The 20,331-nt window shown below is 46.8% G+C and overlaps 1 protein-coding gene across 1 annotated transcript in view; it reads left to right on the top strand.

Moving 5' to 3' along the window:
• The first annotated feature begins 4,015 nt into the window (after nucleotides 1-4,015).
• The window catches only part of RPH3A (rabphilin 3A), an 89,454-nt gene continuing 73,138 nt past the window's right edge, over nucleotides 4,016-20,331 (top strand). Inside the window, 2 exon segments of the mRNA XM_014553655.2 lie at nucleotides 4,016-4,096; nucleotides 4,650-4,770. The gene's annotated coding sequence lies outside the window, so the exon portion shown is untranslated.

Genomic DNA, 20,331 nt, shown 5'->3' on the forward strand with positions numbered 1-20,331 from the left:
GCTCCTGGAAAGCTGCCCTGTGACACTTCTTCCCTTTTGTGTTCCTGATGATAACATTTCCCTTGAGACTCTTAAAAGAGAAAGAGGGAGTGAATAAAGCACAACGGTTCCATCCAGGGACAGAGCTGACACTGTGAGCGTGAATCCTTTCTCTTGTAGGGCCCCCTTCTGTGTGCACACATGTGTGGGCGCATGTACACATACATGCACACACATGCACACTGTGTTGTTTAGAACAGGCAGTGGTATGTTTGAAGCACTAGGTCCTCTGGCAGACTTGCTATATTGGTTTCCTATGGCTGCTGTAACAAGTAACAACACACGTAGTGGCTTAAAACAACATGGATTTATTACCTTACAGTTTCGGAGGTCAGAAGGTGCTGGCAGGGCTATGCTCCTTCTGGAGACTCTAAGGGAGAACTGATTTCCTTGCCTTTTCTAGCTTCTAGAGGCTGCTCTCAGTCCTTGGCTTGTGGCCCCTTCCTCCATCTTTAAGGGCAGTAACATTGTCTCTCTTTCTCTCTCAGTCCAACACTCCATTATCACCTCTCCTCTCTAAGCCTCTTCCCTCCCTTTCCCTTGATCAGAATTTTTGTGATTACATTGGGTCCACCCAGATAATCAGGGTGATCTCATCACCTCAAGATCCTTAATTTAATTGTATCAGTAAAGTACTGTTTGCCGTGTAAGGTAACCCCTTTAAGGATTAGGATGTGAGCATCTTTGGGGGCCATTATTCTGCCCACTTGCCAAGTGAAATGGGAACATTCTTTCTTTCTGGGCTGTCTCAGCACTCATTTCCCTGGGAGACAGTAGAGTACATGGTCCCTGAGACAAACTGTTCAGATAACATAGTTCTGAATCCCTCTTCCTAGCTGTATTACCTTAAGCTAGCCACCTGGCCTCTCTGCATCTAATTTCGTCATCTCTAAGGTGGGCAAATAACATAATACAGCTTCATTGCACTGTTCTAAGTCATGAACAGAGCTGGGGTGATAAAGCTTGTCACCTGGTGAATGATAAGCCCCTCAAAAGGAATGGGAGAGGCAACTATAATTAGGGTTACCATATAGCATAATAGTGGTAAACTCAGAGGACCTTGGTTCAAATCCCAATCCCACCACGTATGAATCAAAGGGCCTCAGGCTGGTTGCTTCAGGCAGTCAAGTCTCAGTTTTCTCATTTTAAAAATGGAAGTAAAACTATTCCCATCATAACACATAGGATTGTTGTAAGGATGAAATAATATGGTGCACGTGAGTCACCCAGAACACAATGGGTGGCCTTTGTTGGCACAGTTACCACCTCCATCATCATCATCATGCTTGTCTACTCTGGGGATGATGGGGGTCTTAATGGGCTGCCTGTGGCCACAGCAGAACAAGGACAGGACAGGGCGGCTTGCTGAATCCAGTTCCCTGAGAAATCTCTTTGCATGCTCCATCTTTGAGAGGATCAGAGCCTGGCTGGGCTCAGCCTTGGGGTGTCTGTTTCCGAGATGTCTCCCTGCCGCAGAGCTGTCAGAGCTTACAGCAGCAGCTGGTTCTCTGAATGAAGAGTTTTCTAGAAGCTCTCAGGACAGAAGAGGGGTTTGGAGATGGTGACCGGGGAGGTGGGGCGGGTGGGGGCAAAATCCCCTGAGAAGGCAGAGCTAGTTCCTAGATGGCATGGTCACCAGGGAAGATGCAGAGCTCTGGTTTAAACCATATTATTATTTTTTAATTTTGCTGCAAAGCTCTGTTCCAATGAAGGCTTGGGCAGATGCCCAGTATGCAAAACATTTAAAAGCACCACTGCTCAGGTTGAAACCAGGGGTGGGGGTGGGGTAACTCAGGCCTCATTTTCACTCCAACAGTGGCCTCAGTAGGGTGGGGGGAAAAAAACTAGCAGGATGGCAAAAACACAGGCCTTGGAGTCAGACAGACCCAGGATTTGCATCCCTGCCTGTGCCGCTCCTTGCCTATGAGAGCTTCAGAGCTTCATTTTACCTGTCTGAGCCTCTTATCTTTAAGTCTCCTTATCTGAAAATAGGACAATAATAGCACCCACCTCGTGTAGTTAAAAGACTGGAGGTAGTATCTGCTTAGTACAGGTGGTAGGTGTCTAAACATTTAGCAGGTGGTAGCTATTTTCATTCCCTAAGGGTGCTCTGAGTTCATGACAAGCCCTCCCAGAACATGTGCCTAATGCCAGAGAGGCTGTGGGGTAAGGTAGACATTCCTTGGGACTGGGAACCAAAAGGCCTGGGGGCTAATTGGATTCTGACCACTAGCAGCATCCTGTATGACTTTAGTCCCTCTCTGGGCTTTTTGAGATGTTTATTGTGGACCTACTCTGTGCCTGATACTATTCTAGACACTAGAACAGAGGCCCTGGCATCTGTAAGGCCTGAGTTCCAGAATCAGCTCTGCCATTTTCTGGCTTTTTGGCTGTTTGGTCCTCAGTTTCTCCATGTGTAAAGTGAGGGCATTGAACCTGTGTAATAAGGTCTTCTTACAAAAGATTCAAAGAGATCTGCCAAAAAATTGTAGAATACGCTTGAACTTGACTCAGAGAAAGACATTCTGAAGCGTGGGCTTTGGAATCGTACAGCCCTGGGTTTCAATCCTGTGTCTGCCACTCACTTTGTAACCTTCTGCAAGGGACTTAATTTCTTGAGTCTCAGTTTTTCAACTGTAAAATGGGGATAATAATAGTAACCTCAAAAGGTCATGGTGAGGATCCGAGGAGATGACAAATGTAAAGTTCCTTGCAGGATGACCAGCGTGTAGTTGGTTTTCAATAAACGGTAGCTGTCACCACCACCACCACCACCTAATCATCTTCATCACCACAAGACCATGATCATCACCATTATCATCACCATCATCATGGTCATCTATAAAGTGAAGCTGTAAATGGTCTCTAAGATCCTGACATTTAAAGTCCTCCTTTTCAAGGGAGGATTAAGTGACAAATGTGGTAGCTCACCCTGGACCACCTAAGTGGGACACATGAGAGGAAAGTCCTCAGTAGAGAGGGTTCTCATTGACTTTGCAGATAAGTACTAAACAGCTTTTGGTCTATTTGAGAGTTCCTGTTCTTTCCTCACAATAAGCAAGAATAAGACCCTCGTGATCTGGAACATTGGAAGCCACGGGAATCCATTTCTCTTCATCTATTTCTCCTTGTAATGGTTTTATTTTCTTGTCCATATAGTGATTTCACTTCAGAAGGCAAGTCTGGGTCTTTTGGGGATAGGTCTTTGGCCAAGGCTCATTGTCTAATTTAGACCTCCTATAATCTCCCAACTTCATCCTGCTCAAACCACAGGCTGAAATGTGAGGCTAGCACCTATCATTCTGGGTTGGCTGTCAATTTCTTTCTCCTTTTGTTAAAACATTTGAATCACAGGACAGGTTATAGATCATGGAATTATAGCAGCCCGCAACTTCGGTGTTCTTATTGTTGCTTTTTAACCTCTTGCTTCCTATCTTAAGGAAAATCAGAGAGTCGTGCTCGTTTTGCAGATGAGACTTTCAGACATTAAGTGACTTTTCCAAGGTTATATGGGGGTAGACTTGGTTCCAGAAACCTGTCAGGTGCTTATTCAACTAAGCTATTCTGCCCCTAGAAATTTCCATTTTCTGAGCCTCATCTTCCTGCTCTGAATTCCGAGGTACCTGAGTTACAGGTCAGAAATCTGCAGCAATGTGGATGAGGACAGGTCAGCAGGGCTGATTTGGGGGTTGGGGAACCACGTGGAGGCTCCCACACTGGGGTCAAACTCTTGTCTGAGCAGAGATGAGTAATGAATGGGGGTGTGTGTGGGAAAGGGGCTGTGGAGTTACAGCTTCTTTTCTCCGAGAATGAGCTACAAGATTAGAACAAGTGTGTGGTAGGTAAGCTGTCACTGACTTCGCCGTGTGATGTCGAGAAGTCCCGTCCCCCCTGCTTCCCCCTGGACTCCCCCTTTTCTGCTCTAACCATCCAATAACTTAACTTTGCAGCCTGAAGGTTCGCTTCCCGCCCATCCCCTTCACAGCCGCATCTTAGCGCTGTCCGCGGTGCTGATCTCCAATCTCCTGATTGCCGTTTCGACCAGCTAGGATCTCTGGTGCGCCCAACCTCTCCTCCTGGCTTCCCACCTCTCTTTCTCCAGGCACCTCACACGTAAATCACGAGTGGAAGGCAGGCTTGGTGCCCCCTGCGTCGGGAAGCTGCTGCCCCCTCCCTTGCTCGCACAGGGTTTTGCAGCAGTGGTGGCAGCCGCCACTGATTCCGGTTCTGGGGAAGCAATTGATTCGTCTACTGCCAGCAGCCGGGAGTTGCCTACGCAGACGACAGAGAGAAAGAGAAAGAGAGACAGAAAGGCAGAGAGGAGAGAAAGAGTGAGAGATTGAGAGAAAGAGACTGGGAGAGAGAGAGTGGGAGAGAGATTCACAGAGCAAAAATGTGCAGAGCAGTCTAAGGGAGCCACTGTCTTTGCCTTGTCCATTGATTTGTCTGTTTTCTCCTCTTCTGGCAGTGGTATTTCTTTTCATCGTGGTCCTGCATGATTTAGGGGTAGTTGGTGCGTGTGTGTGTGTGTGTGTGTGTGTGTGTGTGTGTGGTTGCTTTGGTTTTATTTTGGGAAAAGTAGGAGAGTCAAGTGAACAATTGTCTTTCAGGCACCTCTGCTGAGCTTTCAAACCAAGTCATCGGGAGTTAGCATATTCCCACCCAGCAGGGAAGAGAGGAGTTGGCAAGAATTTGGCTCACCCATTCCCCTTGCATTCCTCTGGTGTTGTGGTAAGTGATTTTCTTCTCAATTGTGAAAATGGGCTTAGGGGTATTGGAATCCCAGTTGCAACAAGGTGTGTACATGAGCTGGTGGGATTGAGGGTAGGTGGGAGCGGAGGGGTGTTGAGGAATGACCACATTTATTTGCCCACATTCTGCAGTGTTTGATCACCTAAGCAACACCCCAAAGCCAAATGAGATTTCGGCTCACCGCCCAGGGTTGGATAAAATATGCTCATGTTTTAGGCAATGCGATCAAAATTGTGGCTTCTGCCCAATTTGTCGTCTCCTTTGCAGCAAAAGCTGTTGAAAGTAGCCGGCAGTACTCAGAGTGAATTAACGCTTTGTGGGGCTGGCCAGCCTGGCCTGGAGGGTCTCTCAGTGTGTTGATCTAGTGGATGGGCAACTTGACCCTGACTGGGAGAGGGTCATCTAAGGCTGGAAGATTAACCCTTGTCTAGGGTAACCTAGGCATACCAGGTGAAGCATGCATAAGAATGGGCTCAGATTTTACCATCTTCCAGGAACAGCTGAGTAATTTAATTGTGGTAGTTTTTTGCAAACTTGGCTATTCTAAGCTCCCTGAGATGAGAGACCTGGGAGACATGAAAAGACCACATTTTGCTTGGAATGAGTGGTCAGGCAGGCCAGAGGGGAGTGACCAGCTGCCTGCTGAGCAGATAATGTTTTATTTTCACAGGTGGTATAACCTGTAAGTGATCGTATAGAGGGCGCATCCTGGCACCAGCCAGGGAGACTCCATCCTTGAGCCTGTCTCAGAGTAGGGAAAGAAGAGGAAAAGGTTTGTTCAGATTCTGGGGAAAAGCTGTAGGCTCCAGCTTCATATCTGTTCCAGGGAAGACCATATCCTGCTCTGGTTTCTTTATTCTGATGAGATAAACCTGCATCAACCTGTTAGTGAGTGGGAAGGGGAGGTTCCTTGTAACTGAATCCAAAACTCATATTTAATTTTAAATGTCTTTGCTGCTAATCTGTGACCCATCAAAAAGGGATTTTCTTTGCTTCCTGCTTTGATTACATCTACCTTTCTGGAAATGAGTGTCCTTATTTTTAGCATCTTTGCTATTATCTCAGAGGCCACTTCAATCTTCTGCACCCCCCAAGGATTTCCTCTTTTGGTTCTTGTTCATGGAGGTGGGAGGAATAAAACATCAGCCCCAGAAACTGGCAAGCCTGAAATGTAAGCAGAGCCCACTCAGTCATTCTCTCCAGCCTCGGAGCCAAGTGGGGACACTGAAATCCTGGGGCATATGACTGCTCGGGCAGGACATGTGAGACAGAGAGGAAGCGTTGCTTGGTGGTTAGTGCCAAAGTAAATGGTCCTCAAAATTCTAGGCTTTCCTTGCTGGGTGACCTTGAGGAGGAAGATGCCTTAGTTTCCTCCCTGGGAAGCCTAAGTGTGAATGATGAATGTAGGGGGATTTGGTTCAAATAAGGAGCCACAGACCTGTCCATGGGTGATGTTTAAAATAGTGAACTTTGACACTAACTGGTCAGACTGGACCATAGCTGGGGTCCTGAAGTGGGGGATCTTAGGGATCTCCTGCTGAGCTGAGTGTTAACTCTTTGATTGCTGGATTACGGGGAGGTTGGAGGGACAGGAGGAGTGGTAAGGGAGCCACAGTGAAATATCACCATCCAGAACAGGAATATTTCACTATTATAACAACCAGTTCAGCCACGCAGTGCCTTGCCAGCCCACCAGGAGTCACGGGGACTGGGTTGTCCACATGTGGGTGCCTTTCAAGCATCTACTTGCTGCCTCCCAGCCTTACTTCCCTGGGGGTGGCTAAGAGCCAACAGGCTGCCCTCCTTCCCCCATTACATTTGAAATGGTGCATTGTGGTGCACCAGGGAAGGGGGGGAATAGAAGCTTCTGGAAGGAGCCTTGAACTTGGATCAGGAGACCTGAGTTCCAGCCCCAGCTCTGCCTCCCCTTTCTGGGCCTCGGTTTGTGCAATGAGGTTGTTGGTCTAGGTGCCCCCAAGGCCCCTTCCAGCTCTAAGGTTCTGTGACTGTGTGATGAATGTGTGTGTGTGTGTGTGTGTGTGTGTGTGTGTAGCACACATGCCTACTCATGCTTCTGGGAAAGGTTAACACTGTGTTCGGGAATCTATCATGTATGTTGAGAAGGTTCTGTTTGGGTGAATTGGGATAGGAGGGTCTCTTGTGAGAATTTTGCAAGGTTCCTAGAATCCTGTGCTCAGCTGTAGAGGGATCTGCTTTGTTTGTGGTTTCAGCTGCATAGGCATAGAGGTTTTGCAACGCTTGAAGGCCCTGCAGAGACTTATCCCAAGGAGGCGTCAAGGACCCCTTTGAGAACCTCCACTCTGAAAAGATGCATATACCTTGATGCCCACCTGAGCACCTCAAGTTCAGAACCTCTGATCTAGTGTAACCCTTCAGGGTCCCAGAGAGGGAAAGCAACTTGCCCAAGACCACACAGCAAGTCATACCAGTCTACTATCATGAAGACAAGGCATTATCCCCTGATTCCTGGCTCCAGCAGCACACACACCCCACCCCCCGCCAGCCTGTGCTGGTGATCAGGAAGCATAGCCATGGAGACAACTGGGGACACATCCTTTCTTGCCGGTGAGAGGGAGGCAGCAGCAGGGATTCTGCCGTTTTCTCTTTTCTTGCTGTCTCTTCACATCCTGGCTGCCTGTCCAAGCTGTGGGGCTGCTCAGGGGGGCTGCTTGTAGGGTGTGGTATTTACTCTTCATTTGACCCTTTCTTCCTGCCTCTCTTTCTCTCTCTGGGTCATAGGGAGTGTGTGACTCTCTACTAAAACCCACTGTGACATACGGCCTTGTCTTCTGCTCCTGAATCCCCTTTGAGTGGGGAGCTGGTCATAAACGCAGACAAATCAGGAGTTGATGTAAAGGCGGTGAGAAGCGAACAGCATGGTTTATTTCTGTTAAGCACTATGGCTGTAACCTGGGATAAAAATAAATCCGGGCCCCAGTAGTGGTGGGCTGGAGCTGCTGAGCTTAAATTATTCAGCTGCCACCCAGGATGGAGATCCTTGATGCGCTGGGAGAATGAAGGAGGCGCCACAGAAATAGACCCCTCTCCTTCCTGTTCCCCACCCCTGTCTGCTTCTTTAGCCAGACTTTTGAGACTCCAGGGGCTGCAGTATGGGACCCTGGGAGCAGCCAGACCTGAATTTAAATCCTGACTCCAGTGCTTCCTTGCTGGGTGACTTCAGGCCAGACCCTAAACCTCTCTGAGCCTCAGTTTCCTTGGGTACAGTAAGGGAGTACAGTAATGGTGTTTAAGAGTGTGGACTCTGGAAATAGATCTCTTGGATATAGATCCTGGTTCTAGCACTTTCTAGTTATGTCATTTCACCTCTCTGGGCTTCAATTTCTCCATCATTAAAGTGAGGATAACAAAGGAACTGTGAGAATTTTTGAGTTAATGCTTGCAAAGTGCTTAGTACGGAACCTGGGACGGAGTAGGAGTCTAACAAATGTGAGCAATGGGGTTGATGTTGGTGATGGGAACAGTGAAATCACCCCGACTGAAATAAGATTGGGGTGAGACAGAGGAAGGTGAATCTTTTGTGCCAGGCATACAGCTTGGGGACCCCAGAGAGAATGTGGCTTGAAGACAGGAGACTTCCAGTCCCACTTACTCTGACATGGTCTTTTGTGCAGTTGCTGAGGGTTCTCAGACCTCAGTTTGCTCACCCATGAAGTGGGCACAATGGCCTTCTTTCCTTAAAGCCCATGAGGCCCCGAGGAATCGGGCAGTGGTGAGTGTGGTGGGCAGGCTCTGGAGGGAGTCCAGGAGGAGAAGCCCTCCTGACTACTCTGAGCCTTTGGTTCCTCCAAATCCTTGGGAGACTTGCTGAATCATCTCAACTCACCAACCCAGAGCCCGAGGATTTTTTCTAGGAGACCTGAGCTTTCCCTGCCTTCCCTGCTGTGGTGCTTCCCCTGCCGGAGCCCCTGCATACAGCTCCTGAGATGCTGCAAGGCAAGATCCTTAAGGGACCAAGGCTGTGTCGTCTTCCTATTTGGAGTCAGGGTTAGCACACAGCAGGTGCTCAGCAGTGACTTGTATGCATGCATGCATGCATGAATGGAACCTTGAATGACTAGTGAACTGGTCAGTTCGGGGAGCTGCCTTTGGCCTGTGGTCCAGCCGGAGGCCAACACGCATTAACTGCTTAGTTAGTGTTTGTTTATTATGATGAGTCATTGGTGAAGAGTTAGAAGGGCTTGACTTTCAACTCAGATCTGCTACAGGCAAAGGACCCACCTCTCTCTCCTCCTGCAAGAGCATTAATTCACGTTTATTCTTGCATCATACATTTGTTTAGTACTTACCGTTAACGCCTGGCACTATGGTGGGCAGTGGCCAGAAAATGATGACAAAGACCCAGTCCCTTTGGGACTTAGATAAAGTAAGCGGCTGCTTACAATATGTGATCTTTTGGGAGGCTGGTCCAAGAGGGCTTCCTGAATCACCTAAAACACATAAAACACTGATATGTGAATTGCCATTCATTCAGGCTCTGCTCTTGGATAAAGAACAGATGCTTTCGGGTGGGATAACGCATCCAGCCTTATTAGTCATTTACACTTGAGTGAGGAGGAGTTGTAAAATCCTCTCCTAAAAGTGAGGAGAGCACTTTTGGGGAAGGGGGAGTGGAGTTTGCACGTACCAGGCTTTCGGTTTTACCTGAGAGGGCAAAAGGCAGCGAGAGGCAAACATCGCTGGGTTCACATTCTGCTGTGAGAAGCTCTCAACGCTGGAGAGACAGATCAGCCTCAATCAGTGGTCTGTCTCCCTCAATGGTTCTAGGAGTGGGGTCCTCGCCACCTCCCACCTCCACCCCCACCCCCAACATCACCTAGGAACTTGGGAGAAAGGTAAATTCCCGTGCAGGGCTCTGGGGTCTGTGTTTTTATAAGCCTGCACTGCTATAGATAAAGGAGTTTTTTTAAATGCAAAACACTTCCTGAAGGTGTTAGTTATAACAGTTCTCTGTGTGTTATGAGCTCCAAACTTTTTGTCAAGATCCTCCTCCACCACCACTCCCCAAGGGGCTGAGAACCACGTCCATTGCCTTCCCAGAACACATCATTTACTTTCTGCTACTGCATGACTCTGTTTCCCATGGGAGCAGGTGCTGGACCTGGCCGGGTTGACCCCATTCCCTGCTAACCTCAGCGCGCTCCAGGGGTCTGCTTCTTTCTCAAGCAGGACCCAGGGACTCAGGTTATAGGATGGCTCATTGTCAAGGCCGCAGGGATCAGCCCTCCAGCCTGGCCAGGCCTTTGGCGCTTGAGGGGACAGACCTGGTTCCTCTTAGCCCCACTTGGTTTCCCCTTTAAGTCAGGGAAATATGGGAGAGGACGCTGAACTGCCGAGGCACCAGACAATGTCACCGTGGTTTCCTCGAAGTGATTGTCTTGCTGTCATTAGTTTTAATGACATAATGCACGCTTAAATCCCATTGTAATTGAGCTGTGTCAGACTCTGGTTTAGGAATCCAGCTAGTGAGCAAATTAACATGCCTCAGGAAGCTGTAGTTTTTGCCCATCCCTCTGCAATTAATCAACAACAGGAAATTCATCTGACAGCATCGTAATGATGTTTGGTTTGTGAAGGATTTATTTGGGGAGCGGAGACAAAAAAAACTCTCTGCATCTCATAATATAATCTTCTGAATAAGTTCATCCAGCTGCCTTTCTTTCTTTCTCTCTCTCTTTCTTTCTCTCTCTCTTTCTTTCTTTCTCTTTCTCTCTTTCTCTCTTTCTTTCTTCCCTTCCTTCCTTCCTTTTTCCTTCCTTCCCTCTCTCTATTTCTGTCCCTCTATTTCTGTCCCTCTCCCCTTTCCTCCCTTTTTAATGCATCTACATCATGACAAGCAGCAGCTTGTGAATGAAAGCAGCTCTCAGCAGAGAACAGATGTAAGCAGGTTTGGTGCCAACCATTAAGGGTGAGCTGGTGTTTTGGGGCTGCTGAGAAGAGAGATGATTTCTTGAAGTTTGTGAGGAGGCCCTCTCTGTGAGAGGCTGCCAGAAAGTGTCAGTGTGTCCATTCTGTCCCACAGCCTGCACCTGCCCCCGTCCTGTCCCTTCTACCTGTCAGTTTTCCCCTCTGTCACCATAGTGCTGTGTCTCTAAGTCTCTGTCTCTCTCTCTGGTTCTTCCTCCCCTTTTCACATCCCCACCCCATCGCCTTCCTCATCTTTCCCATCCTTTAAAAATTCCCTTTCTTTCTTCTTGTCATTCATTTTTCCTCCCCTCCTTTTCCCCTCTTCTCACCTGTCCCATCGCCCTGCCACTGGCCTTTCCCCCCGCCCTCTTCTATCTTCCCCTCCTAACTCCTGCCTTTCCCCCCTTCTTTAGTCTCATCTGTGCAGATAGACCAAAGTGACTTGGGAAAGGAATCCATTTGTCAGTCCTGAGACCCCAAATCAGGCTTCCAAATAGGATGACCAGTTGTCCTGGTTTGCCTGGGCCTGAGAGCAGGCAGGACTTTCTGGGTTAAAACGGAGAGGCTCAGGCAAGTCAGGAGGAGTTGGTCATCTCACCACTGAATTGTTTGCTTGGGATTTTGTGGAGCTTTTGGAAGGCCAGAGATATGGGTTTCTGGGCAAGTTGCCTGCCCTCCTGCTCTGGGGAGGATCACCGTGGTCTCTGAAATGCTCCCCAGCCTTGACATTCTCTGTGTGGCTCTGGAGCGTGAAGACGACCTGGGCATGCAGGGACCAGGGGTCAGTCAAGGGCACGGGCCTGACTCCTTCCTCCTTCCACTTCCTTTCCCTGATAAGATGGACCACCCAGCCAGTTATGCACTCCTGTGTCATCAAAGGGGAGACAGTGAGAGATGGCAGATGGTTCTATGACAGAAATTTGCAAACTTGAGCCTGGGTCAGAATCCCTTGGAAGGCTCTTAAAACCAAATGTCTGAGTCAGTGGGACTCGGATGGGGTCCAGATGTCTAAGACACCATTTCCAGGTGATATGGATGCTGCTGCTCCAGGAATCCCAGTTGGAGAACCACTGCTTCCTGCAAACTCATTCTCCCATTCATTCACTCCTTCATTCCCAAATATTCATTGTATGCCACCATGTGCCAGGCACCGTTCTAGGCACGGGGGGACTCAGCAAGGAACAAGACAGAGTTCCCTGCCCTCCTAGAGCTTAGAGTCCAGTGGAGAACAAAGGCGATAGATAAATAAACACAGAACTGAGACAGCTTTAGACCATGTTAAGTACTCTGAAGGAAATAGCACAACATGATAGAGAGTGACAGGTGGTGATGATGGAGAGGAGAGAGCTAATTTAGTAATTAACATTTATTTATTAAAAAGGATAGCCAAAGGAGACTTTTGGAGATGGTAATGTTTGGATTGAGAGCTGAGTTTCTAGAAGGATCCAGAAGGATCCAGGCTGGGGGAACAAGTACAAAGGCAGAGACAACTATGGTGTCTTGAGGGAACAGCAAGAAGGCCAGTGTGGTGGGGTGAGGGGAAAGTGAGGAGGATGAGGTCAGAGGGGCCTGGGGGCTGCAGGACCTGCCAGGGTGGGCAGGGAGTCTGGACTTTACTTCATGTGGTGGGGGGGAGGTGATTAATTGGGATAGTGACATGACCTAATTTACAATTTTGGTAATGACTACTTTGCATTTTGAGTGGAGAGTGGACTGCAGGAGGCAGGGGTGGGAGCCAGGAGGTTGGTGATGGGCGCAGCGATGGAGCTGGGGCCAGCTGGTGCAGGGGAGAAGGTGGTCAGATTTGGGGTGGATTCTGCAATATCTTGGTCAGGTCTTACTGATGGATCAGATGTAGGAGCGAGGGAGGAACCAGGACCCACTCCAGGGGACAGGACTGTTCTTCGAAGCAGTGGTTCGGCAGTTGTGTGTGGGGGACTTGGAGAAGGGCCAGCAGGTTAAGAGGCAAGAGCAACAGGGTGTGCAGAAGCAGGGGCCTTTCAGGGAGGTCTGCAAATGCCCATCCCAGGCTGGCTCAGGTGCACCATCCCCTTCTCCCCACAGGAAAAAAAAAAAAAAAAAAAAAAAACAGCAGCTCCGGGTTTTTTCCTCCCATGAGCAGTGGCTGGATTAATCTGTCAGCGTTAAGCAGGATATTGGAACTTGGCAAAGACGATGAAGCCACTGGAAGTGGCCGCCGCCACCGTGTCTGGCTGGGGCGCCGGGCCAAGTCTCTCTCCCAAAGGTCTGGAGACTGGGGGCTTGTGGGAAAGGCTGCTGGACAGGATGAGGAAAGCAAGCTTCTGGCGTCTGCAGCTTCCCCTCTGACCATTGGAGACCTACCTGTGGTTCATCCAGGCCGGCTAGCCCGGGCCAGAGGGAACCATCAGCACTGGGCATGCGCCAACGGACAAACACAGGATGGCCCTCGTCCCAGGGCAGGGGAGATGCCACATGCAGACCAACGACACGCCTCCGTGGGGGACCTGCTACTGTTTCTTTAGGTTTGCTTTTTCTCCCTTTTCCCTTTGAAGGGTTGATCTGGCCGGGGCTGGCCTCGGGGTTATCTGTGTGTTCTCTAAAGAGGGGTCTGGGCACGAGTCCGCTTCTGAACAGTGCATAAGCGCTTTGGGGAGACATCCCCAGGAAAAAATAGAGAGTGCTCATATGTTGGTGACCAGGAGGGGGCTTTGCTTTTGATTATAGCAAGAGGAGAGCTGACCTCGTTTGTAGCCTCTCAGTGTTCCACGGAGAACTCACCTGCTTTGTAGAGCAGCACGGAATTTCTGATTTGGCAAGAGGTGTTGAGGGTAAAGATCCTTTCCTTTCTCATTTCCTAGTACATGACCATCATTGAGCCTTGCACGTTTCTTTCTCAATTTTTCATCATTTATTCTCTTTTATCCCCATACCCCTCTCCCCTCGTTGACAACCCTACTATGCTGTGTAGTGACCATCTCTTTCGTTGTAGATGCACCTTCAAAACATGAGTTTTAAATTTATAGAAATGATATGGTGGTATAGATCTCATTGTTTCTCACTTTTTTCCATGCAGCACTGTGTTTTTAAAATGTTGCGAGAGGTGCATCTAATCCTTTGCTTCTAATTGTTACCGTATACCAGGGTGTAAATCTCCCATATTTTACCCATTTTCTTAAGTTGTATTTGTTGCCCTCCAGCTACCCAGAATATTTCTGGGACTTTCCCTGCACTGGCCAGCTGGGATTCTTTCAGGACATAGAGACTCGTTTTAATTTTCTTAATAAAGATTTAAAGTCATTTGGATGGTGCAGGTTGATGCTTCAATATTTTGCTTTTGATGATTTGTTCAACAAACACTGAGCATCAACTTATGACACCAGACCCCATGGGTATGTAGAGGGAAGCAGAGGTCAAGTCAATGGGGTCTGGAGCCAGGGAGATCTGGGTTTGAATCCTATCTCTGATACCCAATGGCTGTGTGACTTTTGGCAGAGTGACTTTGCCTCTCTGAGCCTCAGTTTCTTATTCTGTAAAATGGGAGGAATGGCAGTATTTATTGTATAAGTTTGCCTGTGATTTAAGTGAGGTGATGCGTGACATGGTTTGTGTGATAAAGTTTAAAAAAAAAAAAATGACATTCTGGGAGTGGGGCTGGATAAATAGATGTTCACATCCCCTCCATGTTCTCCTGGATTTACCCTGTGTGTTGGGGAGCAGTTTCCTGGCTGAGGCTGAGGTGGTGTCCACCCTGTTGAGTAGTCATCACTCATTTGTACGGAGAGATTCAGAGTCAGCCACATGAGCTACACCGAGCATTCCTCAGGGCCTGGGTTTCCTCCTCTAATACTAGATGTGTCTTCTGGAAACATACTGGTGGGAGCAGAGAGGTTTATCTTGGCCCTGTGTATGCTTAGAGACTGATAGTTGGAGTCATTAAGTGGCCACAGAGGCCCCCAGAGCCACCCCAAGACCCTGGGATTGAGCAGCCTCCAGCTCTGGAAAATTCTCACTCTGGTTGTCATGGCAGCAGGTCTGGAATGGGAGCCTTTATCCCAACAGGGCAGCACAGGGCTGTGATTTCTAGTTCACAGGGACTGTAAGGGTGGGCTCGGGTCTCCACTGCAGGGTGGCCTCTGATGCCCTAGGGGGCTCCCCACCTCCTTTTCGTGTTCCGTCATCCTCGTGCTCGAAAGACCTGAAAGCTGAAGTCTTTCCAGTGGGGTTCCAGTCCCAGCTGTGCCATATGGTAGTTATATCCTGAGCTGCAGTTTCATTCAGAAAGCAAATGAATGGGGGCTCTAGACAAAGCAGTCACAGGGGTCTAAACCCTGTGCTTTGCATTCACGTGAGTGATCACCTTTAATCCTCAGAAGGCCTTGGGAATGAGGCACGATTATTATGCCCATTTTGCAAACTAGGACTTGGAGGCTACAAAAGACAGAGAGGTCTCAGTTCCTCAGATTCATTCAGTAAAGGGTAGATTCAGGGACTCAAACTCAGATCTTTCGGACATTAAACTCAAATTTTCACAGTAAGAGAATGTACCTCCCAGGGCCTCATTCTTCTGCTCTGTAAAATGGGATAATAATCAATTACCACTCCACTTACTATTCAGAGTTGTTGCAAAGATCAAGCAACTTAGAAATGCTTTTTGGGGGGAGGGTATAGCTCAGTGGTAGGCTGCATGCTTAGCATGGACAAGGTCCGGGGTTCAATCCCCAGTACCTCCATTAAAAAATAAATAAATAAATAAAAATAAGCCTAATTGCCTCCCTACCCCCCGCCCCAAAAAAGCAAATCAAAAAAATCTTAAAAAAAAAAGAAAAGAAAAAGAAATGCTTTTTCACAATATAAAGCTCTATAGAAATGGATTCTCTAGTCTTCAGCTCCTCCTGGTTTGGACCCAAAGCATGAATGTCATTTTCATAAAGGATTGGATCACACTGACCAGAAGGAGGCAGCATGCTCAGTGGTTAAGGCACAGCCCCTGCCTCCAGACTTCTTGGGAATTCAGCTGTGCTACTTGCTGGCCTGTGACCTTGGGCAAGTTACTTGGCCCCTCTGGCCTCAAGTGATTCACCTGGAAGATGAGAATAATAAAAGCACCCCCCTTGTAGAGGTGCTGAGAGAATGACGGGAGTTAATACATACATGAAGCACTCAGAACAGTACATGGTCAGTGATATAACTGTTAGCTGTTTGTTACTGTATAGAACTTAAATTTAAGAAAAAATTAGTTTTAGAGTCAGTGGCGTTTCACAATTATCTTCTGGTAGGAAGACTTGGAATTACTACCTCTATTTATAGACAAAGGAACTAAGCACCATGAGGTGAGCCAATTTCCTGAGGTCACAAAGTGAACTGGGGACCAGAAAAAGGTCAGGTCTTTAGGGATGACAATGGCTCAGCCACAGAGCTCTGAAGCATAGCAGGTCCACCAGGCCAGTGACAGAGCATAAACCCAACAAAATGTGACCAAATGCTGGGCTGTGAGTGTTTCCAGGTGGGTGATCCAGGTCACAGAACACCTGGTCACCAGCAGATAGCTGATGCCTCATGGGAGCCCCAGCACAAACACACGCTCTGGAGGCTACTTCTCAGGCTTTGGGGGACACTGGGTATCACCTCCTCCACTGCCTTCTGTCCTCATCCCCCTGCATGCGCTGTCAGCAGACCTCTGTGCTCTTTGTTCATCAGCTCTACAAGCTGGCTCATTCAAGCCAGTGGTGTATATATATATATTATACTAGACACGTGTAAAACCTGACTTGCTTGTGGGAGAGCCCAGAGGTTAGGGGATCCACACTGAGAGCTAAGACCCCTTAGGTTCAAATCTCCACATCGCTTCTTTCTAGCTATGCAGACTTGGCCAGTTACCAAAGCTCCCTGAACCTCAGTTTTTTTTTCCCCAGCTGTAAAATGGGGATGCTGTTAACCAGAGCACATATTTTATAGGTTCTCATAAGGATCAAATGGGTTCAAATGGGCAGAGATCTCAGGACACCACTGTCATCATCATTATTGTTTCTTAGTGGCCAAAACAAACTTGTTCTCATATCTTTGGATCTTCCTAACTCAGGAGGGCTCTTGAAGGTCACTTATGCTCATGGTTTCCAAACTCGGATCTGGCCTGTAATAAAGTTCCCAGTGGCCTTGATGAAAGGAGGAAAATCAGGCCTTTACAGGCAAAAGGTTGCCAACTACATTTTCCTAGAATGGATTTTCCTTTAGTTTGACATTGTCTTTTCTTCTCATTTAATGTTAAAATATATTCTTTAAAAAATAAAACATCGACAATAGTTGATGGTAGTTTCTTTCTTTTAAAAATTTTTTAGTGCCCTTCCTTGGCAAATAAAAACAGCAACAATAAAAAGTGACAACCGTAGGGAAGGTCCCCTAAAATCTGGAAGGGAATTTTACTCACTTGAAAAATCCAAATGTCTGGGAGCTAATTTTGCTCCGTCATTAACTTAGGGTGTTATCAAATTTTAGTGTGTGCAAAAATTCCTGGGGTATTTTTTTTTTAATTCTGAAGGTCATCCCAAGAAATTCTGACTCAGGAGGTTTGGGGTCGTACCCAGGAACCGGCAGTATAAAGACTTTCCTGACTGGTTCCGTTGCAGCCGGTCCATGGGTCACTCTGGGAGGAGAGCTGCTTTTTCCCGTGGGTGAATCATCTTCATCACTCCAGGGCAGTGGGCTTGAATGAATGCCTTCGGGATGGTTGGCTCAGCACCTACAAAGTCATTCCGGGCATTGCCGGACAGGTATGATGAGCATGGTTGTCCTTCCTGCTGTTAATTTAGATCCGTCGCCTGTCGCTCCTGATCACTTTACATTCTGGGGCCAAACTGAAGACATAAAATTCCTAAGACAGAACATGATCCTTAAGAGTTATGTGCACGTTAGGAGGTGATTTTGTGAGGCTATAAATCCGAGTTGGTTTTTGTTAGGGGGATAATTCAGAAGTGAATGTCTTGTCTCCTCTGCACTGAATTTAGGAGCCTTCTCAACCAACATACAATCACTTATTCATTCAACATACAATCCTCACTATTCAGTTGACAGATATTTATTGACTCTCTGCTGCCATGTAGATCAGGGAACTCCCAAATTGAGTGGACCTTCAATTTCCACATTTTCACAATAAAATCAATCCCTCCTGACTCCGACAAAATTTTTTGCCAGTTTTAAAAATATAACCTATTAGGGGCTGGAAGAAAGAAAATGAAACCTATTAGGGATGTAGATGAAAAGATCAAACATCCATTTACAGTATTTGGTTCATCAATTGTATTGCACACACATACTTAAAATCACATATTGTATAAAATAATCAATTAACCCATAAAACCTTTTTTTCTGCCACTGACACATATTTTAAAAATAATCAACAAACCAGAATAGTAAGGAAAGCTTTATAACTTTAATCAAGGTCGTCCACTGCAAAAACCTTTTGTTGAAGAATGGGAAAAGGAGGAGATACCATTTGCAGTTGCCTGATGGTTGAAAAATTTAGAAAGAATTTACTTAAACTATTTTGTTATTCAAAACAACGTAAATTGAGAGAGATGATGAGAGATGCTTGGCTGTGTAAAGAACATTTTAAAGACCTGAATAGAGGGTGAATTTCTGTTTTCCAAGGGATATTTGGTTGGGAGATCCTTACCTTTATTTCTTTCTTTCTTTTTTTTTTTTTTTTTTTACTTTTTTTGGGGCGTTTTTTAAATTGAAGCATAGTCAGTTTATAATGTTGTGTCAGTTTCAAGTGTACGGCACAATGCTTCAGTCGTACATGAACATACATGTATTCATTTTCATATTCTTTTTCACCGTAAGTTACTGCAAGATATTGAATATAGTGCCCTGTGCTATACAGTATGAACTTGTTTTTTTTTCTATTTTATGTATAGTAGTTAGTATCTGCAAATCTCAAACTCCCAATTTATCCCTTCCCACCCTCTTCTCCCCCTGGTAACCGTAAGTTTGTTTTCTATGTCTGCAAGTCTGTTTCTGTTTTGTAAATAAGTTTGTTTGTCTTTTTTTTTTTTTTTTTTGATTCCACATATAAGTGGTATGAGAAAGAAAAATATCGTATGATATCACTTATATGTGGGAGATTCTTATCTTCTGTTCGGTCATTTATAGTATTTATCGGGCACTATGCTCACTGTTGGGATAGAGTAGAAAACAATTTAGAGTTGGTTCCTTCCCTCCAGGCAGTAGATGTAAATCAGTAGTGATACAAATGGATGTATAATTAGAGCCTGAGACAAGGGTTCTAAAGAGAGGAACACAGGTCTACGAGAGCATGTCACAAAGAAATCTGACCTAATCTGGGAGGGCTTCCCTGAGGAAGTGACATTGGACCTGGTAGCTGAAGGATAAATAGGAGTTAACTGAGTAAAAAGAAAAGAACATTCATGGCCGTGAGAACAGCATGTGCCAAGGGCCTGAGCTGATGGTATTCAAGGATCAGAGAAGGCTAGCATGGCTGGAGCACAGGGCTGGGGGGAGCCCCATGTGAGATGAGGTTTGTAGTACCTGCAGGGCCGTGGTGTGGCAACTTGTCTTTATTCTGAGAGTAATGTGGTTTCACAAGCAAAAGATCTCCTGATCCAATCTATTTTGATCTCCCTAGCGGCAGCACAGGGTTCACATACAAGGCAGGAACTTGGGGAGATTTGAAAAGTACTCTGATCTGAACCAGGAAGAGTTTCCTGTGTTGGCCAGTCCCCTGTGCCCCACCCTCTTTATAGCACCAACTCCCTGGAAAGGAAGGATGACAGTGGGACCCCCAACCAAGGAGAGATTTTATTCTGCAATTAGCCATGGTGTAGGGTCCCTTCCTGAAAATGTCGGGGGTGAGAGTGGAGGGAAGAGGCAGGGATAGATGCCAGTCCACCTGGGTTTAAATCCCAGCTCTGCTGCTGTGTGACTTTAAGCAAGTTACTAAATCTCCCTGCACCTCAGTTTCCTCATCTGTAAAATGGGAATGACAATAACATCTACCTCCTGGGATGGGCTTGGGAATTTAACAAGTCAGTAATATATAGTCTTTGCTTGGAACATGCCTGAGAGGTGCTCACTGAACATTAGTTATCATTATTTTGATGGTGATGGTGATGTTGATGTTGATGAAATTTCAGAGCTCAGCATTCTCAAGGGGGTACCTTTAATCCCTTCCTCTCTGTCCACTGCCTCACCTCCTTCTCAGTGAGCCCTTTCCTGATCATCTTATTTAAAACTGCACCCCTCTCCTGAGTTCTTCTTCCTTCTTCTCTAATTTTTCTCCCCAGCACTTAGCACCATGCATCACATGATTTTACTTATTTTTATTTCATTCATTGTCTATCTCCCCCGATTTAAATGTCAGTTCCACCAGCACAGGAACATTTGACTGTTTTATTTATCACTACAAGCTTAGTGTTCTGTATTCCACAGTGTCTGGCACACAGTAGGTGCTCAATAAGTAGTATTTGTTAGATAAATGAGTACTGACAGCATCTATCTAATGCTCCTTGCTCTTGTTCGAAACCTGACCCACTCCCCAGGATGCTCTAACTCACCCAGGGGTTCATTAAACAGCAAGAGCAGTAAAAGGAAAAAAAA

Source organism: Camelus ferus, chromosome 32, assembly GCF_009834535.1.
Source record: "Camelus ferus isolate YT-003-E chromosome 32, BCGSAC_Cfer_1.0, whole genome shotgun sequence".
Lineage (NCBI taxonomy): Eukaryota > Metazoa > Chordata > Mammalia > Artiodactyla > Camelidae > Camelus > Camelus ferus.